Source organism: Balaenoptera physalus (genome assembly GCF_965194825.1).
Source record: "Balaenoptera physalus genome assembly, chromosome: 5".
Taxonomy (NCBI): Eukaryota; Metazoa; Chordata; class Mammalia; order Artiodactyla; family Balaenopteridae; genus Balaenoptera; species Balaenoptera physalus.
The window spans coordinates 126,394,944-126,422,651 of record NC_138884.1 but is presented as its reverse complement, the minus strand read 5'-3'; the positions used below and the strand labels follow the sequence as shown (position 1 = coordinate 126,422,651).

The 27,708-nt window shown below is 34.5% G+C and overlaps 2 pseudogenes across 2 annotated transcripts in view; one reads left to right on the top strand and one right to left on the bottom strand.

Moving 5' to 3' along the window:
* The window catches only part of LOC309661318 (cofilin-2 pseudogene), a 446,115-nt pseudogene extending 419,115 nt beyond the window's left edge, over window positions 1–27,000 (bottom strand). The window contains exon 1 of the transcript XR_014268401.1: window positions 26,979–27,000. The product of XR_014268401.1 is annotated as a cofilin-2 pseudogene (transcript). The remainder of the gene's footprint in view (window positions 1–26,978) is intronic.
* LOC309661345 (large ribosomal subunit protein P1 pseudogene) lies at window positions 23,158–23,673 on the top strand (annotated as a pseudogene). The gene has a single exon. The product of its transcript is annotated as a large ribosomal subunit protein P1 pseudogene (transcript).
* Window positions 27,001–27,708: the final 708 nt, after the last annotated feature.

Below are 27,708 nucleotides of genomic sequence, written 5' to 3'. Positions count from 1 at the left end.
GTCATAAAACAAAGCATAGAATAGCGGTTGCTAGGGGCTGGGGTTGGCGGGAATGGGGAGACGTTCGTGTCAAGACTAGCTAAGCCATTCCATGGCACTGCCACCTTGGCATCCATTTTGTTTGGCCAAGGGGCCAGCAGGAGCCTTAAATTAACATTAGCCCATCATGCAAGCATATGCCCTAGATAACAGCCCACAGAGTCACAGGTAAATGAAAGTTCCTGATATGACTTCCCCAATGTGACAGTCTCTTCTACCTCCCAGTGCCTTCTTCTTGTGCACCTCTTAGGTAAGACCCCATGGAGCTTACCAAAATTCCTCTTTCTGGGTTGACTTTGTCACAGGCCTTAGCCCAGGAACCCCAAAGCACTCCACCAACAGACCCTAATAATGGCACATCACTCTCGCTCTTCCTGCACCCTGCCTTGACCTACCCACGTGGCTCTTGAGGCATGCCTTGTAGTTCCACCAAGACCTGTGAGTAATAAATTTTGAGATAACTATCTCAGTTCCTCTCGTGCTCTTTTGTTAAACTGTGCTCATCATATGGCACCCTGCGGTTCTACTTAACAATTGTTGATTTAACAAAATCATAACAGTTGTTCAAAGAGTACAAACTTTCAGTTGTTAAAGTGCTGAGGATTTAATGTACAGCATGGTGACTATACTTAATGCTGCATTGTATATTTGAAATTGGCTGAAAGACTAGATCTGAAGCATTCTCAAAAAAAAAAAAAAGTAACTGTGAGGTGACAGATGTGCTAATGAACGTGTTTGTGGTCATCACTGTATCCTCAGTGCTTGCTGTAGAATAATTGTTTGGAAATGCTTGTAAATAGAATAAGTAAATTGTTGAATTATATTTCTTTTTGGATCAAAGTGTTAATGGTATTTTTAAAATATTCTTGATGTTGGTATTTTTCTACCTTTGCAACAGAGCTATAATTTTATTACATCCAGATCAGATAAAATTTTCTTTATTTCTACTTTTGGGGATTGCTTTATTCCTACTATATGATGCTTTTTTTCTTTATTTCCTAATTTATGATCAAATTTTGTGGTTATTCCAGAGACCTTGATGGTAGAATCTCTCTGTTCTTATGGTACAGAGAGATATTATTAGGTTTAGGGTAGGGTTAAGGTTGTACTATATGAGTAATTGAAATTAAAGCTATTTTATTCTTAATTAGATTTCTACATCCATATTTTGGGGGGTTCCACATGAGCACTCATGTGCTAAGACTGGTAAACTTTTTAAAAAATATAGCTCTAGTGAAATAATTTTGATTTTTATTGTGGTTTATGCCTTTATGTATTTTAACTTTTTATTCTTTGTCTTATTTCATTGTCTGTATTAAGTTTCAGACTATGGATTTTCTACATGTGCAAAAATCACATTATTCTGGCCAAAGAGTAATGATAGATCATGTATTATGGGGTCACTAGGAAAATATTTTCTATTTTGGGGCACAGATATGAATAAACGTGGTCTGTTTCTGAATCTCAGCATTGCCTTGCCTCGATGTAGTGTCTAGAGATACTGCAGCTATTCACCAATGGACAAAACTAAGACACAAAGGGTAGCAGAGTAGAAAACATTGTAAAATCTGGCCTTCATGCTGACTTGAGATGATAAGTATTCTTATTGTTAAAGAAAATTACATGGAGCAGACACTATCCAAACATGCAATCCTCTAAAAGATTCTCCAAGAAAAATTCTGGTAATTGTACACCCCTGTTTTTTAAAATCTTTTGAGATGCTTTGACTCTGTTCATTTTACACTTCAGTGACAGTTTGCTTGTAAAAATTTTGGTTCACCCTTCTTTCCATGAATACTTCATAGGGTATTCTTTCTTTAGAAAATGCAAAATTATAATATGGAAAAGACTCAGGAGAATTAATTTCCTTCTTTTTAGGTTATTTGATTTTTATAACATGGATGCCAGATTCTGCCCTTTCTCTGATGTGTAGTAAGTTTATTAAAGTATATTCTATCCTTTCATTTTTCTTTTTCTTTGGAGAGGAGCAGTATGCAGTTTTAGTCTATAGATGTGTTTTGTTTTCTTTCTCAATTACTGTACTGCCTTTGAACTGTTTTCCTTTCTTTTATTTGTTTGGTTCTCTTCTTTGTAGATACACATTACCTGTAAACTGGACCTTTTTTTTTCTTTTTCTGTATGAGCATTACTTTTTCTATAAAAATGGTATGTATATGTATTTTTTTGCATGTGTCTGCATAGAAGATCATTCAATAATAGGATTGAGAAAATTCTTTTGATTTCATTAGGGCTTATGATATTATCTCATTCTCATTTCCTTTTTAAATTATGTGCACTTTTTCCTTATTATGTTATCAATCTCTAAACATTGATCTCGTCTATTGTTTTATATGAAAAGAATCAACTCATACTTATTCAGTAGTTTTATCAGCTTTTTGTGTTCTACCTCATTATTTTATGCAGTTATATTTATTCTTCTGCTTCCTCTTAGATTAATGTTTCCAGTTCTCTGTCTAACTTTTTGATCTGGATGATTATTCAATTTATTTTACCATCTTTTTAATAAATATATTTAGTTAAGTTTATGAATATTTTTCTAAACGCACTTTAGCTGTATCACATAGGTTCTGGTAAGTCATGGCATTAGGATAGAGTCTGTTCCAAGATTGAAGGTTGGTGAGAATAATGAATTGCCATTTGTTCAAAGTTGCTTTCCTTTGGTTTAGGCTTCAAGCACCTACAAATATGCAAAGTTTGTGAACATGGTGTCCTGTTTGCCTCTAGATTGTCTCATAGAGATGCACAGGATGTCAGGATTCTTGACAGCCATCCCAGAGTGAGATACCTGCCCAGTTAAAAGATAAGTATTGCCTTTTATGTCTCCAGACTTGTAGGTACCTCAAACAAGCTTACACCAAAATATAGAAAATAATATTCCTACCTGTGACCTAGAATTACCATCACTATTATTCTAATATTTTGATATTTTGGGACAATCCTTCATTATCTTTGTATGGAGTATAAGACCTAGATATTTTCCATTTATTCTATTAGAGGCTTTCCAAATTCAAACCTGGTCATCACCTGCTATAACAGTAAATGTTTTACTTTAATGTGTCCTTTAGAGAAAATAACTTAAGGTGTCTTACTTTAGAATTTATCTACTTGGTTTATAAATTAGTTTATCTAATTTAATAAACTATTCTCACTGAGTGTCAGAGGAAAGAATAAGATACTTGAAGTTAAAAGATCAGAGTCTGAGGTTAAGCTTCATTAATCAGGAGCATGAGAAAATTCTTAAAACTAATTTATAGATTTCTAATTTGTAACAGGATACTAGTAGTATTTTTTGAGAACTTAATGTGATAATATATATGTAAATAATCAAATTACACACAAAGAATTGTTATCATACTTGTTTTCATGATAATAACACCATTATATCTTACTAATTTTTAGTGTTATAATCTTTCTGGGTATAATACACTAAAGATGAGAACTCATTCTATATTTTCTATTTTAACCAAGGGATTTGATCTACTTGAGCTCCCATGTAAAATGTGAGAAATTCCAGAGTAATACATCAGAAAATATAGGTAACGAAATGGCATATTTACACATAGTAGATTCTTAAGCTGCTGGTCATAGGTTTTTTGTTTTTTTTAATTGACGTATAGTTGATTTACAATGTTGTGTTAGCTTCTGCTGTACAGAAAAGTGATTCAGGTATACATATATATACATTGTTTTTTTGATATTATTTTCCATTATGGTTTATCACAGGATATTGAATATAGTTCCCTGTGCTATATAGTAGGACCTTGTTGTTTATCCATTCTATATATAATAGTTTGGATCTGCCAATCTCAAACTCCCAATCCATCCCTCTCCCACCTCCATCCCCCTTGGCAATCACAAGTCTGTTCTCTATGTCTGTGAATCTATTTCTGTTTTGTAGATAAGTTTGGTCATAGTTTTTTGGGGTTTTTTTTGTTTTTTGTTTTAGAATTACTTAACCAGATAACTCTTGATTGATTTTTCACTTTGGAATGATTGCTGTGGCATTTGAAGAAACAGAAGATTAAAGTATAGCTATTTTATAGCAATCCCCCATTTATTTATGTGTGATTGTTTTTGTTATATTTCAAAGTGTGAGTTATATTTAGGGATTATTAATGAGATGGGCATAGTAATGTCATCCACAACTTATTTCTATTAGGAGATGACATTGGCTTAAATTTTATTTTCAAGTGGTAATTGGTATGTCTGTTTTTTATGCTTTTCAAAAGCATTTTCTTGGTTTTATTTGTGTATGTACTTGCAAGAGCACTAAATAATTTTTATTTGAATTAATTGGTTTGATGTGTGCAAAAATAGTATAATCAATTGATTCAATTAACTCTTACTGAGAACTTGTGTAAAGCACTTTAGCACAAAAGATAAGCACAGTGAGAAATAGTCTTGAGTTAAACATGAGATTGACTTCATAAGGCAACATTCACTTCACATTTATTTCATATCCTCTTCCCATATTGATAACATATCAAAATTAATGAGTTGGGTGGTTAGTGAACTCTGCATGTACTCTCAGATGAAGAACACACTTAGTGTGCCTTATTAGGATCTCATTCTGAATATAATAAGGCTGCTTACTTTTTAAAAAATCTTAGTGATAAACCAATCCACTGATTATTTTTTAAAGTCCAACTAATATATTTTTAAGTGATCATGCAAACCGTCTGTGAAAATAATTCAGAAGCTGGCATTTTTTATTTACATGATGAAATTAACCTACAAACTAATTTAGAATACTACTCAACTTTAGTGGAACTAAAATGCAGAAATTATATTCAAAGCAAGACTATATTCTCTGAATGGGCCACATATTTTTGAAATTTGGTCTATTATAACTACAGTTAAGTTGAAAATAATGAGGTTCTTGTTTTTCATTATTTACAGGACATTTAAAATAGAGTGGGATACAAAAAAATTGGATTTTACGTTCAGCAACTGGCATCAGTAAGGAAGTGAAAATTGTTACATATACAATATATGCATATACTCTTACTTTCAGCTCTAGAAAATAAATGTGACCTGCGTTTTGTTGAACTGTTAATAAGTATATGAGTAGAAATGCCTTATAGGCAAGTTACAAACTCTATGTTACACTGCAATGAAAGGAAAGAGATGGGCACTGTCTGGAGGATAACAAGGGGATAAACAGGATTAAAATTATATCACTATTGTATTAGAGAGATTTGTATTATTTTAGAGAGATAGACGGACATAACAGGTGACAGAGCATAGAAATTATCTATATATTTATCCCAATTCATCACAGAGTATTATTAAACATTTCAAAACTTTCTAATTAAATACAAAAACATCTTTATAGGTAAGTACTACAAATCTCCATTTATTTGGCTTTTTATTTTTAAAAGTTCAGATTTAAAGAAAACATTGTAAATTATTAACCTAGGCCTAAATCACTTTGTTGATTAACTGGGTGAAAATTATTAGTATGTTTCCTTTGTTATTTTGTCACCAACTTGAGATACATACTTACACACACACACATATCACAAGTTGATGGAAGGAATATAGCACATATTTTGGGAGGAAGAAAAATTTCCTTTATTGAATGAGCATTTCACTAAGGTTCATAATACTCTTATGAAAACAGAAGGTGTAACTTAATATTATGCTTGGTACAATTTATCAAAACTGAAATAAAATTCTATTTCTGACATTTAATGAAAAGACCTAGAATTCATGGTCTTGCATTATTTTCCACACTAGTCCAGTTTACTGTGTATCCTTGCTCCTTGCCTATTACCTGACAAATTCAGAACTGAACCAACTAGCAGATCGTTCCAGACTGAGTACCTAATGACATTTTTATTGAGGTTGTTAGTCTGCAAAACCCAGGTACATTCTCTGCTCTCACCTCAAAACGATTCCAGATATCCAATCATACCCACAATTGAAGCTAGACTCTGACAAAGTTTTATTTGATGGTGAGTGTAAAATCTAATATTCCATTTTTGCATGAAAAGTTACTAATGCATTTGTACAGCAATGGTTATCTAAGGAAGGAACAATAAATACTAGCATACTGTTAGGGGGAGTATTGCCATAAATGGTCTATTTCTATTTACCTGTTATCATAAAAATTATGACTCTTTCTATAAAATCAAAGCAAATAGATCAAATTTTTGTGTTTGGAATCGTCATTAAAATTGACCATGGACAGTTCATTTGATTCCTCTAAAATTCTAAAGCTAAAATAGGGATATGTTCATGTTTATTTGTATATTGGGTAAACATTTATTGTGGTAATCTTAACATTTCTGTTTGTAAATTATTCAAACCATGTTCTGATGCTCAAATTGGTTTACTCACAGCAATGTCATTCTGGAAGTAAATGACATGGAGCTGGTCCAGCTTCCTGGTTAAACCTGGAATGAAGAGCAGTTTCTGTAGGTTGCATCTAAAAGTAGAATTTGGAGACAAATTGGGCAGTTGGAGTGGGGGTTGGGGGGGAGTTGTCTCTATGATGATGTGGTTTCGTGAAAAATCAATTACTGATCTCCACTTTACTCTATGGAGTACATACATTGATTGGCACTTTTTAAAAATATTTTTTAAAAGTTTTTTTGTTGTTGTTTTTTAATGCAGGAAAATAAAAGACGTATCTCGAAAACTGAAATGCACTAAATGTTGGCAAGGGTAAAGAAGACTATGTGGCATTTCTTTTGGACGAGAAAAATGGTTTAATATTTCTAACATACCTTTCTCACAAATCCCTTTATACAGAATGCAACAATCTATGAATGTCACCTTTGTCACTGTCATCATTAGTATTCCTTCTGGTAGTTCTATTACTGTATAGGCACTAAAGTAGGCGCTGTCATAGCCTGTAAGAATGGGGGAACTGAAATCTTTCCTAATATTTGTTTTCTCAGCTTACTCCAGAGTTATATAATGTTATTGTTTTTCTATTTATTTGCCATCAAAATTATTGACAATGTTACAAAGTGGACCAATTAGAAATTGATTCTTTTTCAAGGAAAAAATCTAGGACCATACATATGAAGAAAATAGTAGAAAGGTTTACATAAAAGGTCCCAAGGCCAACAAAAATCTTTAAACAATGGCATATTCTGATACAAAGGAGACCTATAATTTTTCAATTAGTGAAAATAGATAAATAGTTTAAGCTCTACTGTATCAGTTTGTAGTTTTTATCTTATATTAATTCATCATTTTTTAAACTGAGTAAAGATACAATTATTTTCAGTTAGGCAAAGGAAATTATTTTTAAAAGTCAGTTTGTCATCTTCCCAAATGAACTCTTTCTCACAACTCACACTTACCACACAATTTTTTAATCAAATAATGAGCCTATTTAATATTTTCTCTTACAAAATAAGATGCATGTGAGCATCACTTTCTGATACCAGTCCTACAAGACATAATTCTTACCTGAATTAGAATTTGCTGCCATTTGGGGTTATATCTGATATAAATAATTTGTAAGATAAATATATTCAATTCCTAGAGCTACCATAACAAATTACCACCAACTGGTAGCTTAACATAACAGAAATTTATGCTTTCACAGTTCTGGGGATGAGAAATCCAAAATCAATTTGTGGACAAGGCTATGGGTGGAATCTTTCCTTGCCTCTTCCTAGCTCTGGATGGTGGCTTTCAATCCTGGTGTTCCTTGGCTTGTAGTTGCATTATTTCAATCTCTGTCTCTGCTGTGCACCATGCTGGTGCCCTCCTATGTATCTCTGTGTCTAAATTTCCCTTTTCTTTTAAGCATAGCAGTCATATTGTATTAAGGCCTACACTAATAACCTCATCTTAACTTGATTACATCTTCAAAGACCCTATTTCCAAATAAGGTTACACAGGTACTGGGGGGTTATGACTTTAACATATCTTTTTTTTTTTTTTAATGTATATAACTGTGCATTTTCTCTCTCTTTTTTTTAAATTAACTTTTTTTAAAATTAATTAATTTATTAATTTATTTATTTATGGCTGTGTTGGGTCTTCGCCTCTGTGCGTGGGCCTTCTCCAGTTGCGGCAAGCGGGGGCCACTCCTCATCGCGGTGCGCGGGCCCCTCACCATCGCGGTCTCTCTTGTTGCAGAGCACAGGCTCCAGACGCGCAGGCTCAGCAACTGTGGCTCACGGGCCCAGTTGCTCCGCGGCATGTGGGATCCTCCCAGACCAGGGCTCGAACCCGTGTCCCCTGCATTGGCAGGCAGACTCTCAACCACCGTGCCACCAGGGAAACCCCTAACATACCTTTTTGGGGGACACAATTCAACCCTTAACAATAAAGGTCATGATAGGCAGGTGCTGTATAGTGATAGTTATTCAGGTACACATAATAAGTAGTAGTCTGATCAAAGATGCTCATTAGCAAGTAGAATTCTCTAGAAACTCAGCTGGGGGTCATAAATAATGGTTTCAAACCTTGTGAGGGAGAAAGACAAGACAGTGGCAGGCTCCCAATCCTAGAGGAGATTTACTAAAACATAGATCCTATACATGAATAAAAAACAAGGACCTATTTCCTAGGTAAGACTCAAAATTCAAGAACTAGACTGCTAGCAATAATCATGGAACTGGTGTCATTTCTTCAGAATAGAATTTCTCCTGCATGTTAAGATAGACACAACGCACTAAGAAAAGTGTGAAACCTGAAGTTAGGAAATCAAGTGGAAATTTTGGAGGTCAGAGAGGAAGTCCAAAGTTAGAAACCAATTATTAAAATGCACACATCAATATATTTTCTAGTAGTATTATTCATGTAATATATCTGACTTTTTCAGTAAGTCTTGAGTCTAAAATTTCAATACATTACCCTAGTTTTAAATTTTTTTTCCCTTAAAACCCTTACAAGTTAATTTAATTAGTTTGCATTAATAAACATACACAGTTTAGAATACTAGCCATTCAAAATGGCAGTGCTCTCTGACAAGTTCCAGAGGACTGTATTTTTCTGATCAAATACAGTTTGGGTACACTCCACTGTATTCTTCCTCTGTCTTCTCTAATTGGACAGCAGTCTCTGGTATGTCATTGGGCACCTAACTACATAATTAAATAATAGAGTGTGAAATAAAGCCTCACCTGTTTCTGTAAATTCAGTTTGTTATTACCTATATTAATTGCATTTCTCCATTACATGCATATTATATTATTTCATATTTAGGATTTTTGTATTATGCACTCTTATAATGGGTTTTTGAATTAGTGTTCATTAAAATTCATGAGTATTCATCTGATTATTGGTAACAAGTATTAAAAATATTCAGCCAGGCAATTTTTAAAGTATTTTACCTATCTTGACTCAGTAATCACAATAATCATATGGATTAGTTAATATTAACCTCTTCATTTTTAAGATGAGAAAACTAAAGCACAGGCAGACTAAATAATTTCCCTGTGGTTACTCAGGAGGTAAATGTAGAAGTCAGACTATACATTTACCCTGTCACACTCCAGAATCTAGCCTCTTATGCTGTTCATTGTCTGAGGTTGTGAGATGTGTTCCCAAGACAGTAGAGTGGAACTGAATAGGAGCATTTAAAGGATGCAATATTGAATTTTAAATGTTTTTAAATTGTTTTAAAATTAGTGGGAGAAACTGATATTTGTGTAATGGAGAGCATGAGGAGAGTCTCTGTAGTATGAGGATCCATGAGTTAGAAGTTTATGGAGTTATACTCGCACATCTAGAACCTGAGTGTAGTTATTTGGGGACAAAGTTTTTCAAATATCAATACATTGTTTCTGGTTTTACAAGAATTTATGAGACCTGGAAACTGGTATTTGGAATTAGGGATGCTTATTCATTCAGCAAATGTAGGAATAACTTATTTGAATCTGGAACTTTGGTAGATATTAGGCAGATATTTAAAAATTATATATTATATGTAATATAATATATAATTATATATTAGAAATATATATGGCAGATGTGGCATCAGGAAAGACTACATAGATACAGTAACAACATATGTGGGAAGAACATTCTAAAACAAAGATAACAACCTGTGGAAAGGCCCAAAAGCCAATGCCATCATGCCACAGTCATTACTGTGATTTTCTCTGCCCTGCTTTCCTTTGTACTTCAAGGGGCTGACCCCTGCAATATTCCCAGGTGCACTTGCTCACTGGCTCTGGCTATGTTTTACTAATGGGAAGCACTGGAAAAAGATTGGATGGTAAAGAAGGCAGGATATTTCTTCCATTTCATCCTTTTCAGATCCTAAGTTTTACCCACTATGGCTCCAGCTCCTGATTGACATCTGCTCTTCATGTAGTTCCAGTTCCCATTAGAAAGCCTAGTATCCTGGGCTCTGGTCACGTGAACTCTTCCCTTTTTCCTCTCTGTTCCTAGGCATGGTGGCTGTTTCTTTTACTAACCTCTGGGATACCTCATCCTCTTTTTATCTTCTTTTTGCCTTTAAAACACTTCCAATAAGTTTGTATCTGCAGTATTTAAAGCAAGGTTTGCAAGTGAGTTCACTCAGAGGCAACGTATAGAGAAGAAAAACGTTAGACAAAGAGATCTGGCAAAGGAAACTGAGAAAGAAAAGATAGGGAAAAAAAGTGGAGAACCAACAGAGTAATGCCATGGAAGCCAAGAACAGTTCATGGAAGAATGTTCACCAATGTACAGTATCCAGGGAAGAGAGTCTGAGTTTTGTTTTTTTTTTTTGAAAATCAGGAGGTTATTGGTTCTTATTGATAGGAAAGAGAGTTAAGTTTGGGAAAGAAGTTTAAGGAGAAATCAAAAGTCTGAATGCTCGCTAAGTGGGGAATGAGAGAAAGAGCTGGCCAAAATAAGCTGAGGGATTGATGAAGAGTGTTAATGGCTGAAAATCATCAGCTTTTATGCATTCTCCCTAGCATTTCTTAGGTGCCTAGGTACAGCACAAGAAAACTTCAATTGTAGAGGTAATTTACATTTTATAGGTTATACAGAAACATATAGAGGAGAAGCTATTGCAGATTCCAAAGAAAGTAGATCAAGTGACCAGCTACAGATCTAAGATGGGAATGGGAGAAGATTAATAATGTGGAATAAAATGGTGATTACACAGGGTTGTGATATGTATAAAAATCATACATATATTTTACAACATAATAAGGCATATATAAAGATGTTTATGTCTCTGAACACCTCAGAAGAAGAGGTGTTCTAAGCTAAAAGAAAAGTGCCAAAATCATTCAAGGATGATACAAGGCTTGGTGAAGGCTAAAAGAGAAGTAGTCTTTGAAGGAGATCCTTCAATGGAGCCCCAAAGGGGTATGATGCTATTTGTGAAGATATTACAAGTGCAGGAGTATTTATTTATGATGGAATGGTGGCCCCATTTGGTATGGGTTATAGTGAATGTCAGTAGGTGAATAATGAATCCAGGGTTCAGGATTACAGAGCAGTGTGAGAAAGAGCATAAGAGAAAAACAAATTATAGATCCAAACAGTCTGTTTTTTAAGATGCAAACAAAGATAATAGGTATGTAGGACTGCATTTAACTGGTGGGCCTAATTACCCCAAATTTCCAAATATGCTATGATAAATATTGAATCCTAGAGCACTTTTATGCCTTTTAATTTTAAATATTCATATTGGTTTCCCTTACTCCTAACCTCATTTCTTAAATTTTTGAAAATGTATATGCATGTGTGTGCCTACCTGAGCCAGTCTGTTTCTCTAAAATTTTTTTATTTCTCACTGTGAAAAAATTTGGAGTAATACATCCTTTTGAATTTGATGCTCACAAAGAGAATTAAAAATCCCAGGAAAGAATTGAAAAATAGAGAGCAGTCAGCAAAAGCTTTCTCTACTCAAATTTGAAGCGTTTTTAAAGCTATTTCATTAAGGTCAGCTGTTCCCTTACACATCATACATAGGTTTACTGGCAAATGCCTGTGAAAGACAAAATAATTATGGTATCTTAATCATGGACTCATGTATTCAGTTTCATTTTGATTCATAAAGACAACAAGATGTTACTTATTTTTTTTTTTTATATTTCATTCTGGTTGTATCTAATTTTTAAACAAACTTGGTGACCCTGCTGCATGTTATTCCCAAATTAGGTCTTCTTTTGTCAGGTCCTGTTCTTTGTAGAGAAAGCTAATCTATAGTCGAACTAAAATATGCTAGGAAGGTAAATCTGCAGTGAAACCATTGCAGTTATTGCAAAAATACTTTCTAAAAATATTTGGATTAAACACCTTTTGATTATTCATACTACCATTTCTGTCTTTCTCTAAAAAATTTGAAAGACAGAAAGACAGAAAAAGCTTAAATATTCAGAGAATATTGTCCTTACTCATTCTTGTAATTTGTCAGTATTACACTAAAGATAGAGCTGCTTCCAAAAAATATCCCAAAACAACAGGAAAAAATTAATAATCTTGCACAATGATATGAGGGTAGAATGTAATAGTCATAAAGTATAATCTTCTAAAGCAGTTGGGTATTATGATATGAAGGTAGAATATACAAGTCATAATCTTCTGAATCAGTTCAGGATCAGTCAAGAGAAGAACTACCACTGTATATAATTTTTAAATAAGAAAATTTTTCATTGGACTAAGATCTTACATAGTGAAGCTATGATAGTAAAGAACACAAAAGGGAGGAATGAGAGAAAAACCCACACGAGGCCTCCTGAATCAGTGGTGCGGATGGGCAGATTACAGCGTGCAGAGAGTTCGGGAAGCCAGCCATGTCCCGCTCTTGCAGGGGGCCTGAGGAGTGGGCCTTGGAAGTCTGTTGCCTCTTGTCACGCATGTTTCTATGAATTTGTTCCAAGCATATGAATGTGAGTCCAGAGTTGCAGTTGGTTGGCATGGACCAGGGGAAAGAAGAGCTCAGTGCAGAGTGGGAAGAGTGAGGACAAAGGAACTTGCTAGTCATCCTTCTTCAAGGACTTTAACCATGATGACCTTCAGAGAATAATAACTGAGACTCAACTTCCTCCTCCAAATTTTGCTTAATTGTTTTTCTCAAAGTCATATGGGCAAGGGGATTCTCTGAAATGTAGTGTCATCATTTCAGATTCTATTGTCTTTTTTTTTTTTTTTATAGTAATGGACTACTTCTGCCATTATATAGCCTCACTGGAAGAGAAAATAGCATGTGTTATCATAAATACTGTAAAATGCCAAAATATATATAATTTTTACTAGTGACTGACTGGATGCAATGTGTTATTCTTTTTCAATATTTAAAGAAGCTCAGGCATCAACCAGGTGGTTTGGATTTTCAACATATCAATTTTAGGTGTTTTCAGTATTTTTCAACTTATTGCTAGTTCTTCCAGTTTACATGAAATGCATTTGATAATTTATAGGCAATGTCATTCCTATTCTTTCCAGAATCAGTGAAATGAGAAACAGAACTATTCATTTCATTATGGGTAAGAAAGGTCCACAAATCAGTGTGAATGATCCCTAGAGAAGTGTTTAGAGTTTTATATATATAAATATATTTAGGTATGCTCCTTGTTTTTTGAAGATACTACAGAGAGAAGAAAATACACACATGTATTTATAAATACATTTCTAATGGAAAGGCAATTGACAAAATTGTTGTATGAATTGAAAGAGGAACAATTTAGAAAAGTGACAAAAACAATTTGGTGAAACTATGCTATTATGTTGTCATTAATTTTGAGTTGCTGCCTTTCATCCTTTCTTTTATGTTTTTATTTTAACATGTGGAAAATATAAAGCATGAATTTTGCTGTAAAACTGCAAACGTTTCAAAAAAAAAAAACTGCAAACGTTTCAAATGGGAAAATAGTTCTTCCTTTAACTTATTTTAAAGCTGTTGTCTGATTAAACTGGAATTTTCTAACAGCTAATTTATTAGTATATAATAAAGACTATATTTTTTGCAAATATTCTCCTATTTTCAGGATAAAATGTGCAAAAATTTCTTCCCCTATGCATACATAAATGGTTCTTCTTTTTAGTTTGCATCAGCAAATTTCACCAAGGTATGCTATACAGCCATCAACATTTACATATGTGGTCTATAACCATTTATGTGGCACTTAAATTTTTTGCCTAGCCTTCATTTTTTTCACATTACACTTTATATTAGCCTATTGCCAATAATACCAATAATCTCAAAGACATTTTACACTTGAGGCAATTAGCTCATTTCAAAAAAAAAAAGAAAACAGTGGTTTCATATAGTAATTAGGTTGGCCCAGTATAATAGTTATGGTAATGCTAAATGTTGTAACCTACAAACACAAAGTTACGTTTGTTCAAACAAATTAGAATAACAGGATTTTATTATACTCTCACATAAACTCCAAAAAAGTGTTTCTGATCAGCAGGCAGTTTTCCTCTAATTGCTGATTTATAAAGAATCATAAATTCATTCATTATGAATCATAATTCACAAAGAACTAGATCCTTCTAGTTTATGACTCAGCTATCCCAAGATGGCTTTCCTCATCTGCACTTGGATGAAAATAAGAAGAGCATAGTTATTTAGATGTGACATATTTTAACAAGCCTTACATCAAATAGAACAGTTATGTGGCCTTGTGTGATTTTCCAAGAGCCTGGACAATCAATTATACTACATGACTATGAAGAAGAGGAATGGATTAGAGGAGCTGCAAGCCAGTGGCCTTCAAGCAAGGTGAGTTGGAAAATATTATTGAAACCAGTTAGTTTGGGGAAGTATTGTGTTCCAGAAAATAAAGTTAATTGTTTGGGAGTAAAGAGTACTTTAGTATTTCTTACTTCACATTTCTCTTTCCCACTTTTGCATCTCACATGCTTTCTGGTTAGCTTATGATGTTTGTGAAATATTCAAGGTCTAAAATTATTTAATGTCATGTTTCTTTGCACCACAACAAAAATGATTGGGAAAGTTATCTAAAGTTTGCACATGAGAAAAATGCTGAAGACAGCTGGATCCTTAGAAGTCATGACAAAAGTCTGAAGATTTGGTGATGTGTGTGTTTGGGGTAAGAGGGTGATTAATTAGTATAATTTTCACAGTTACCAACTGTGAAATCAGTCAATCTAATTTTCAATTTAATAAGGCCATTGTTACTTTATGGGATCGAGCATAGTCTACATGCTGAAGTTGGAGAAATGTTTGAGGGCCAAACAATTCTAAAAGCATCTTCTGGGAATAAGTTGTGCATGGTAACTGGGAGATCCTTCCTACTCATTTTGGTATCCATGATTTCTCAAAGATTATGAAAGACTAGATAGTCACACTTCTCATACAGAATCCAGTACTGACCCCAATAAATGTGATGTGGAGAATTAGTCCACTTTCCCTGATATCCCTGCCCACAGTCTAGCATGAGGTGAAGGAATATCAATATCTCTTTTCCTCTGTTAATAGCCACCACAAAATGGAAGTGTATTTGAAAAACAAAACTACCCAAAGGGCTTCAATCAATATTCTTTAAATTTTCAATACCAATGACGCTTAAGATAATGCATTTATCTTCAGAAAGTAACTAAGTTCTCTTATGTTTGATAAGTATTTTCATATTGAAATTATTTCCATGATATTGTTTTATTGCAAACTTGACTTTCCCTTTGAGATTTATGTTATTTAATAATGTGGGGTTATTTTTAAATTTCCATTAATTGATATTATAAACTTGACTTTTCCTTTGAATTTTGTATTATTTAATAAAAGGGTTATTTTAATATTTTCATTTTAAATTATATGTCTATTATAGTATGAAATAATTACCAAGTTTTATTTTTAGGAATTAACTGATACTTTCATTGTTACCTAATATGGATCAATGCTTTCTCACGTTCTAATTTGATTTAAAGGTGTATTATCTAGGTGTATGATTTACCATTTGAGATATAAATAAAATATTTATTAATTTCTTATTTTTCATCATTAATTCTTTTATATCTAATTTATTTGACAAATATCAAATTTCTAACAGCATTATTTCTGTTTGGAACTTCATGAACATGCAAATGTTATTACTTAATTCAACTGTATACAAAATTGTGTCCTATATAGAAATATCTGGTTTTTGCTATTTATTTATCCTACAACAATTTTTGTCTGTTATTTATATTTTAAAACTTGGTTATCTTGTTTTGTGTTACAATTTTTTGTTCCCCTCCCCACCCCTCTTTTTAAATGTCAACCGTTCTGCTTAAACATCTTCTACATGAATTCTGTTAGAGTCTTAGTCTCAAACATTGTAATACATGCCTAAATATTATATACCAATTTTAGTGCCTTCCAGTTAATTTGCACTCTAATTGAATTTTATTTAGCTGTCCTGCAGAGGGAGACTATGTTCTCAATGTCTCCTTTACTTAGGTTTTGAATAAGTAAATATTATTTATTCTATAAATTGGTACAACCACTACGGAGAACAGTATGGAGGTTCGTTTAAAAGCTAAAAATAGAACTACCATATGATACAGCAATCCTACTCCTGGGCATATATCCGGAGAAAACAATAATTCTGAAAGATGTGTGCACCCCAATGTTCATTGCAGCACTATTTACAATAGCCAGGGCATGGAAGCAACCTAAATGTCCATCAACAGAGGAATGGATAAAGAAGATGTGGTCCGTATATACAATAGGACATTACTCAGTCATAAAAAAGAATGAAGTAATGCCATTTGCAGCAACATGGATGGACCTAGAGATTATCATACTAAGTGAAGTAAGTCAGACAGAGAAAGACAAATATCATATGATATCGCTTATATGTGGAATCTAAAAACATGATACAAATGAACTTATTTACAAAAGAGAAACACACTCAGAGACTTAGAAAACAAAGTTATGGTTACCAAAGGGGAAAGGTGGGGAGGGGAATAAATTAGGAGTTTGGGATTAACATATATACACTACTATATATGAAATAGATAATCAATAAGGACCTACTGTATAGCACAGGGAACTCTACTCAATATTCTGCAATAACCTATATGGGAAAAAATCTGAAAAATAATGGATATGTATGTATGTATGTATAACTGAATCACTTTGCTGTACACCTGAAACTAACACAGCATTGTAAACTTTACTCCAATATAAAATAAATTTAAAAAAAATATTTATTCCAATATAATAGGATGGAGCTCTTTTCTTGCCAAAAACCAATAAAAGAAACACTAAATTCTTCAGAGATAACTGGTTCCAAATCCAGCTTCTTTTCCTGTTCTTCCTTTCCTTTTTTCTTTCTTTCTTTTTTTAAAGAAAAATAACACATCTTCACACCCTGGTATATCTCTACCCTTCCCTGGTGTATCTGGGGTTTAGCCAAGGCTCTCTGCAGAATTTACACGATAAAGCAAGGGTTTAATATCTCCTCCCCTCCACATCTCAGAAATCGTTATTCACATTGGCCTCATTTTGAGCAAGATCAACACGGAGTATTCTGAGCTATACACAAATCCTGCAGGGATCATTGTGTCTACAGGGTTTACATATATATGCATTCTGCATAGAGAAAAACAAACAAACAAAACTATATAAGGTGTTTTCTAGTTAATCAAATGATTGTACTAGATGCCTGTTGAAATTTGGTTAAGTTCAAAATAATTTTTCATCAACATTATTCAGTGGTTCATAAATTTTGTTATATATCAGAATAATCTGGGAATTTTTCTGTTTAATGAAAATGACCACAGTCAGAGGATATTCTGGCGTGGACTCTCTCCTCAAGATTTTTTTTAAATTAAACTTTTTTGCTGTTTTTTATTTTGAGATACTTGTAGATTTACATGCAGTTGATTATACAGAGAGAGCTTGTGTACCTTTAATCTGTTTCCCAGAATGGCAGCATCTTGCAAATCATAGTTCAATGTCATAACCAGGATACTGATACAGTAAAGATAACGAACTAAGGAGAGAAGGATTTGTTTGAACTATCAGAATGGCAGGAAATTGGGGAGGGAGACTTAAAGGGATGAATCCTGAAATCCCTGCACAAATTCTCCTTAAAACCATAACTGACTCCAAAACTTGTTCATGTGTAGGCTGAGACTCTGAGAAACATAGAGGAAAGGTAGAGATGTGATGTTAAAAAGCTTAGCAAAGATTTCAGAAGCTCCTTCCTGCCAGAGAGGTCAAGTTTCTAGATTAAAGTAAAAATTAGAGCTGTGCCAACTAAATGCAACGTTTGATCCTGATAAGAGACAAAAAACAATAAAATGAGAAAGTCTAAAATATTTTTTCATTGAATTTTCAGAAAGAGATGAGGGAATGACTGGGGTAGAGAAATGTTTGAAAGGACAATGACTGAGAATTTTCTGATATTAACGATAGAGCTAAAAAGAAGAAGCCCTATGAACCACAGGAATAAGAATAAAATCACATTGAGGCACATCATTGTAAAACTGTAAAAAGTCAAAGTAAAGAAAAAAACCGTAAGGTAGCCAAGGAATAAAGGGAGGTTACCTTCAAAGAGGCAACAGATAAAAAGAGATTATTTTTCTATGAAAACAATGCAGACCAAAAGGCAATCGAGTATAACCTTTCAAAGAGCTGAAAGAAAAACCTTCCTGACCTATAATTTTGTGTCCTTTGATAGTATTCTTTCAAGAATGAAACAAATACTGAAAGAATTTTAATAGAAGAACTGCACCAAAATTGAAAAACATCAAAGCATCCTTCAGAAAAAAATGGAAAATGAACTCAGAAAAGAAGCTAAACTTGGATGAAGGAATTAAAAAAAATACAGTGACTAAATATGAGGGAAAATCTAGATAAATACTGACATATAAAACAATATGATTCTTAATTTTGATGCACTGATTAACTCTGACTTTTAACATGATTGCCAACATGGCTTTGTTTAACAGTACCACCTTAATATTTGTTTTCCATGTTTTCCCACTCAGACAATCTCTAGGCTAAGTATTCCATCCAAGAAATAAAACTGAATTTTAACAGTTGCTTAGTCAGTATATTAGAACATCATTATCGTTTGTTTGTTTGTCTCTTTGATACATTTGGGTATACAGTCTTCTGCACTTAGAAACTTCTGACTCCAACCAAATGAACCTATATTATGGAGGAATGGAAAGGATTTCTGGAGTCATATTTAGCTATGAAGATTTAAAAAACAAATTAATTTTTATAGAATAAAAATCAGGTAGGTCAGAAACCTTTCAAAAATTTTTCTTGTAGGCAGCACTTTAGTTCCTGGTGTTCTTGGTATGAAAATCTGTCTCCACACAGAACTGGAACAAACTGATTCATGATCTCTCAAAGCAGAGATTTCAAACAGATTACATGAAATCTTTTCTACCTTCTTCCCCTCTTTGTGAATGATAAGAAAGAAGTTAGGTAACTTTGATGTAATCCACAAGACAACCTTTACGAAAGACATTTAAAAACTATGACTTTCTCTTTGACATTCAATAAGTATCCCAGTAAAAGGTCTCTGTGCTCAAAGTTTTAAGAAGGCTGCCATCCCTGAAAGAGCTTGTGAACTCTGACCTTTCTTCATTTGGATGAACAGCAGATAAAAAGTTTGTTTTCCTCATACGAGCTTATTACTGTTTCATCAAACATACTTCCTAGAAAACATATAGTACCTATTTTTAAATAAAGTTTTATTCTAATTACAAAGTAAACAGATAAACTTTCAAAAGCCTTGACAAATAAATAAAATTTTGAAAAAAAATTTTAATGTTATACTAGTTAAATCCATAGCCTCAAGTTAACCATGGTTATTTTTTGGTATATATCATTATCATCTCTGTCCCTGCCTGTCCATTTCTCTCTCTCAGACTACACAACCATACACACACACACACACACGATCCATGAAACATCATTATCTTTTGAGAGAACAGATAATGATAAGCAACATGTAATGCACAGTTAATATATATCAGAAACCTCAATAACTTCCTTACAAATTTAATTAATACACAAACAACTAATAGGACCTATTATTATTATTCATCTTCCAGAGAAAATAAAATTGAAGTTTGGAGAAATCATGTGTCAACATATCAACAATTGGTTGAGCCATGATTCAAAACCAGCTCACTATACCTTTAAATAAGATTTGTTTAGGTTATTATTACTATTACTATTATTATTATCCAAGTTACTCAGTCAGTCTTCAAGAATAGAACTTATCTTATCTGACCTTCTTTTATTTATACACACTTAGGATTTTCTTGTTCTTTATTCTTATATATCACTTGTCAGTGAACATCATGAAAGGGTATTTCTGGATATAGCACCTGATTATGACTTAAGAACAAAGTAGCAGAAGTTTTAGATCACATGTAAATAATTTTATTCACAATGCTATGCTGTCTTCCAGAAAATGTATATTATTTCCACTATTTTTTTTTGGCCATGCTACTGGCTTGTGGGATCTTAGTTCCCAACCAAGGATTGAATCTGGGCACTCGGCAGTGAAAGCGTGGAGTCCTAACCACTGGACGGCCAGAAAATTCCCCACTTCCACTAATGTTAATACATGCTGATTACAGTTTTTGCATCTTAACTGATGACTCTCCAAATATGAATAATATACCATGTCTGAAATAAGAGTTGTGGACACACACACAGTATGACTAAGTTACTCTATGTCTCTTAAAATGGATATCTTCAAAATCTTCATTCCATTGGTTATTTAGATTGCGGGTATGTTAAAATGTACTTGGAGATTATTAAAAACCTAGGGTTTCCCAGGGGTTAAGAAGGGGGAGAAGACTCAAATCAATAGAATTAGAAATGAAAAAGGAGAAGTAACAACTGACACTGCAGAAATACAAAGGATCATGAGAGATTACTACAAGCAACTCTATGCCAATTAAATGGACAACTTGGAAGAAATGGACAAATTCTTAGAAAAGCACAACCTTTTGAGAATGAACCAGGACGAAATAGAAAATATAAACAGATGAATCACAAGCACTGAAATTGAAACTGTGATTAAAAATCTTCCAACAAACAAAAGCCCAGGACCAGATGGCTTCACAGGTGACTTCTATCAAACATGTAGAGAAGCGCTAACACCTATCCTTCTCAAACTCTTCCAAAATGTAGCAGAGGGAGAAACACTCCCAAACTCATTCTATGAGGCCACCATCACCCTGATACTAAAACCAGACAAAGATGTCACAAAGAAAGCAAACCACAGGCCAATATCACTGATGAACATAGATGCAGAAATCCTCAACAAACTACTGGCAAACAGAATCCAACAGCACATTAAAAGGATTATACACCATGATCAAGTGGGGTTTATTCCAGGAATGCAAGGATTCTTCAATATATGCAAATCAATCAATGTGATAAACCATATTAACAAATTGAAGGAGAAAAACCATATGATCATCTCAATCAATGCAGAAAAAGCTTTTGACAAAATTCAACACCCATTTATGATAAAAACCCTCCAGAAAGTAGGCATAGAGGGAACTTACTTCAACATAATAAAGGCCATATATGACAAACCCACAGCCAACATCGTTCTCAATGGTGAAAAACTGAAAGCATTTCCCCTAAGATCAGGAACAAAACAAGGTTGTCCACTCACACCACTATTATTCAACATAGTTTTGGAAATTTTAGCCACAGCAATCAGAGTAGGAAAAGAAATAAAAGGAATCGCAATCAGAAAAGAAGTAAAGCTGTCACTGCTTGCAGATGACATGATACTATACATAGAGAATCCTAAAGATGCCACCAGAAAACTACTAGAGCTAATCAATGAATTAGGTAAAGTAGCAGGATACAAAATTAATGCACAGAAATATCTTGCATTCCTATACACTAATGATGAAAAATCTGAAAGAGAAATTAAGGAAACACACCCATTTACCATTGCAACAGAAAGAATAAAATACCTAGGAATAAACCTACCTAAGGAGACAAAAGACCTGTATGCAGAAAACTATAAGACACTGATGAAAGAAATTAAAGATGATACAAACAGTTGGAGAGGTATACCATGTTCTTGGACTGGAAGAATCAACATTGTGAAAATGACTCTACTACCCAAAGCAATCTACAGATTCAATGCAATCCCTATCAAACTACCACTGGCATTTTTCACAGAACTAGAACAAAAAATTTCACAATTTGTATGGAAACACAAAAGACCCCGAATAGCCAAAGCAATCTTGAAAAAGAAAAACAGAGCTGTAGGAATCAGGCTCCTAGACTTCAGACTATACTACAGAGCTTCAGTAATCAAGACAGTATGGTACTGGCACAAAAACAGAAATATAGATCAATGGAACAGGATAGAAAGCCCAGAGATAAACCCATGCACATATGGTCACCTTATTTTTTGATAAAGGAGGCAAGAATAAACAATGGAGAAAAGAGAGCCTCTTCAATAAGTGGTGCTGGAAAAACTGGACAGGTACATGTAAAAGAATGAAATTAGAACACTCCCTAACACCATACACAAAAATAAACTCAAAATGGATTAAAGACATAAATGTAAGGCCAGACACTATCAAACTCTTAGAGGAAAACATAGGCAGAACACTCTATGACATAAATCACAGCAAGATCCTTTTTGACTCACCTCCTAGAGAAATGGAAATAAAAACAAAAATAAACAAATGGAACCTAATGAAACTTCAAAGCTTTTGCACAGCAAAGGAAACCATAAACAAGATGAAAAGACAACCCTCAGAATGGGAGAAAATATTTGCAAAAGAAGCAACTGACAAAGGATTAATCTCCAAAATTTCCAAGCAGCACATGCAGCTCAATATAAAAAAAAACAAACAACACAATCCAAACATGGGTAGAAGACCTAAATCGACATTTCTCCAAAGAAGATATACAGATTGCCAACAAACACATGAAAGGATGCTCAACCTCACTAATCATTAGAGAAATGCAAATCAAAACTACAATGAGGTATCACCTCACACCAGTCAGAATGGCCATCATCAAAAAATCTACAAACAATAAGTGCTGGAGAGGGTGTGGAGAAAAGGGAACCCTCTTGCACTGTTGGTGGGAATGTAAATTGATACAGCCTCTATGGAGAACAGTATGGAGGTTCCTTAAAAAACTAAAAATAGAACTACCATATGACCCAGCAATCCCACTACTGGGTATATACCCTGAGAAAACCGTAATTCAAAAAGAGTCATGTGCCTTTTCCTCAGTTTCCACTAAGGTGCTCGGTCCTTCCGAGGAAGCTAAGGCCGCGTTGGGGTGAGACCCTCACTTCATCCGGCGACTAGCACCGCGCCCGGCAGACCCTGCTTAGCACTCACCCGCACCATGGCCTCCGTCTCGGAGCTCGCCTGCATCTACTCGGCCCTCATCCTGCACGACGATGAGGTGACGGTCACGGAGGATAAGATCAATGCCCTAATTACAGCAGCCGGTGTAAATGTTGAACCTTTCTGGCCAGGCTTGTTTGCAAAGGCTTTGGCCAATGTCAACATCGGGAGCCTCATCAGGAGCCTCATCAGCAGCTGGTGCTGCACCAGCAGGAGGTCCTGCCCCCTCCACCACTGCTGCCCCAGCTGAGAAGAAAGTGGAAGCAAAGAAAGAAGAATCTGAAGAGTCTGATGATGACATGGGCTTTGGTCTTTTTGACTAAACCTCTTTAGTAGCATGTTCAATAAAAAGCTGAGCTCTTTAAAAAAAAAAAAAAAAAAAAAGAGTCATGTACCACAATGTTCATTGCAGCTCTATTTACAAGAGCCAGAACATGGAAGCAACCTAAATGTCCATCAACAGATGAATGGATAAAGAATATGTGGCACATATACACCATGGAATATTACTCAGCCATAAAAAGAAACGAAAGTGAGTTATTTGTAGTGAGTTGGTTGGACATAGAGTGTGTCACACAGAGTGAAGTAAGTCAGAAAGAGAAAAACAAATACCATATGCTAACACATATATATGGAATCTAAAAAAAAAAAAAAGTTCTGAAGAACCTAGGGGGCAGGACAGGAATAGAGACCCAGATGTAGAGAATGGACTTGAGGACACGGGGAGGGGGAGGGGTAAGCTGGGATGAAGTGAGAGAGTGGCATGGACATATATATACTACAAATGTAAAATAGATAGCTAGTGGGAAGCAGCCACATAGCACAGGGAGATCAGCTCGGTGCCTTGTGACCACCTAGTGGGGTGGGATAGGGAGGATGGGAGGGAGACACAAGAGGGAGGAGATAAAGGGATATATGTATATATATAGCTGATTCACTTTGTTATAAAGCAGAAACTAACACACCATTGTAAAGCAATTATACTCCAATAAAGATGTGAAAAAAAAAAATAAGGGGATAGGGTGGAGAGAAATGTGTGTGACTATAAAAGAACAGTATGAAGATCTTCATGGTGATTAATGTAGTGATACAATATTTTCAAATAAGGTCATATTCTGACATTCTGGGTAGTTTTGGGGGACATTATTCAACCCTTTACACATAGTCTGCTTAATTTCTTGCCATGATTCTGCCTTTGGTTGCTCTCCAGTCCCTTAAAATAATTGCTTTTACATTGTTTACATTTTTTATTATTGTTTTTGGATAAGTGGTAAGTCTAATACAAGCTACTTTTCTATGAACCTAACGGACTTTCTACTCCAATTTTCTTTTCTCAAAGAAAAAAGAAAAAGGGCACCTGATAGTTGCTGCCATCTATCAGCTACATTCCCCAGAGTACGTTGCACAATGTAATACGTATGATAAAGGCTCAAATATTGTTAGATTAGGTGCATCCAGGCATGTTTCCATTACTAAATTAAAATATTATATTGTTATGGTGTTTTTGTGTCTTTGTCTGCCACAAAGTTGAGTGTATCTTTGTACGCTCGTTGCCTCACTCAGCATCTGGTGTATAGAAAGAGCTCAAAAATCATTTATTTAATAAAGTCTGTAGTTGAATGAATGGAGAGAAAAGGAAATAATTATAATGATCTCAGAGTTATGAAGACACAAGGAACCTACTCAGATATATGACATCGAGAAGAAAGCAAAAGAACGTGATTTGAGTCTGACTCTAATAAAACTAATCATTTTGATTAAAATAGCAAAATTCAATAAACACCAATATGTGCCGGGCAATATGATAACTACATTTTACAGATTGTGCATTTTAAATTTAAAGTTAATTTCATGAGATATTATTCATAGGCCTTTGTTTTGTTGATCAGCTGGACTCCTAGAGAGAGCATCCTGCCTGAGATGACTCAACTAACTGCTACTTAGAACTCTTTTTTTAAAAAAATAAATTTATTTATTTACTTATATTTTTTATTTTTGGCTGCATTGGGTCTTCATTGCTGCGCATGGGCTATCTCTAGTTGCGGCGTGCGGGCTTCTCGTTGTGGTGGCTTCTCTTGTTGCAGAGCATGGGCTCTAGGCGTGCGGGCTTTGGTAGTTGTGGCACATGGACTCAGTAATTGTGGCTTGGGGGCTCTAGAGCACAGGCTGAGTAGTTGTGGTGCACCGGCTTAGTTGCTCCCCGGCATATGGGATCTTCCCGGACCAGGGCTCAAACCCGTGTCTCCTGCATTGGCAGGCGGATTCCTAACCACTGTGCCACCAGGGAAGTCCAACTTAGTACTTTTACTCTAGAAAGTGTATTCAATTTTCTCCCATGGGTTATGATTTAATTTTGAAATCAGTTTAATTTTCTTGACCACTTTAATATACAAAACCTAAGCGTGGGAGCAATTGACTCAGTGAATTGATAAATCTGACCTAATTTGCATGTGAAAAACTGGGCTCAGGGTTTGACTTATGAATGACACTCTTTTTTGCCTGTAAGAAGAAGCCTGAGAAGTTTTGCATCCTAGGTATATTAAATTGGTCTGTTCTGCTCTATGTAAATAGAGACAGAATAAACATGTCAAAAGCTGGGCTGAACTGGAGAGAGCTCATCTGGCAGGTGTGTCAGAGTAGTGATTAAGACAACAAACCAAAATGAATGTAACAGTCATGCCTTTAATCACTTGTAGCAAGAGACTAAATAGAGAAAGTTTTAACTCTCCCAGTGTCCCATTCTTCCCCATGGAAGAGTGCTGGGTATGGGTCAAATATATCAAAACAGATCAGGGTGGGTGGCATGGTCTCATGGCTGAGGGAGTTCTGAACAAAGGATTCCTGCATTTTATGGACTCAGGGGCAAGGAGAAGAGCTAGGAGTAGAGAAGTGATGAGTAATGACTCCGAATGGAAAAAAGTCTCTTGAGTTCCCTTGCTTTCCCTCTATAAGGAGGTCGCAACAGAGCACCTGAGGAAGCTCTCAGGGGTGGGCCATTAATAGAGGTCTCTGAATGGAGATGTCAGGGCTAGGAATGCAATTGCACAAGAAAATGGCCAGCAAGGTGGACCTGAGTCCAACTCTCTTCAGAGACTACAATGCATTGTCTGTGCACCATTTTTGGTGTAGGGAGGGCAGCTTTCCCCATGAAGCATGTCAGAAAAAGCCTTTGTAGTTTTCTATGGTCAGCCCTGAAAGATCACAGGTAGGATTTTGGCCTGGAGCCAAACTCTTCAATTCAGTTATCATTTATTGATATTTTAAAGGCAAGTAATTTACAACTATGCTCAAATTGTTCATTATGCTACAGGGAATGTATTCTTTCATCAAAACTATGTGTTGAACATGCAGAATGCTAACTAAAATAGTTCAGCTGCAATTCATGTATTTTGGGTTGAAAGAAAATGCACATGTGACTTTACTGGAACAAGGGGAGAGCTGCATGGTTTTGCAGTGAAAAGTTGATTAAAAATTTCACATAGAGCCATTATCACAGTGCAAACTATGGAACCGTAAAGTGATACATGCATTTTTCTAGATCAATTAAACATGACAATTATATATCTCAAGGCATGTAATAATGTGATATGATATTTCTTTGAATATATTTCCTTTTACATAAGTGCAAAGAAATAAGTGATAAACAAATGACATAGTAAAAACTTAAAATGAATTACTTTGTAAAAAAAATTTTTTTTTGGCCACACTGTGCAGCTTGCGGGAACTTAGTTCACCAACCAGGGACTGAACACTGTCCCCCAGCCGTGGAAGTGAGAAGTCCTAACCACTGGACCCCCAGGGAATTCCCTGTAAAATTTTATAGTCTGTTTTTTTTTAAACCTAGGAAAAGACATTCCTTTGCTCTTTTTATGCAACTCTGTCAGAATCATGGATTTCTTTTACTCTATCAGTGGAAAAATTTTTTTAAATGTTTTTAATTTATTTACATTTTAAATTTCCAATTTTCTCCAGAAAAAAAGTACTAGGTTGACTTGGATTAAAAAAACTGCTATAATTAAATGTTCCTCTATTGACTAAGCTGAAATGGGGAAAAACTAGAAAAGAAAATCAGTCATTTTCTAAAACACACAACAAATTATGTAGACTCTAAATATAAACCTAAAATATAAAAACATACCCCAACTGGATCTCAGCAAAATATTCAGAGTTGGTAGCTTAGGCATTAAATGCACTGTCTTGCTTCTATTTCTGACACATACACATTTTTATATAGATATATGTAGATATACAATATTAGGTACATATGCATATATATGTACATGTGGTAATTAATAATTATTTGAATGACAGTTCAGGGGTATGAGGCATGCAAAGGGAACCCATATATTAGGTTTTTTATGTTTGTGCTCCTAACTTGAAAATGAGATATAAATTTTCAGAGATAAT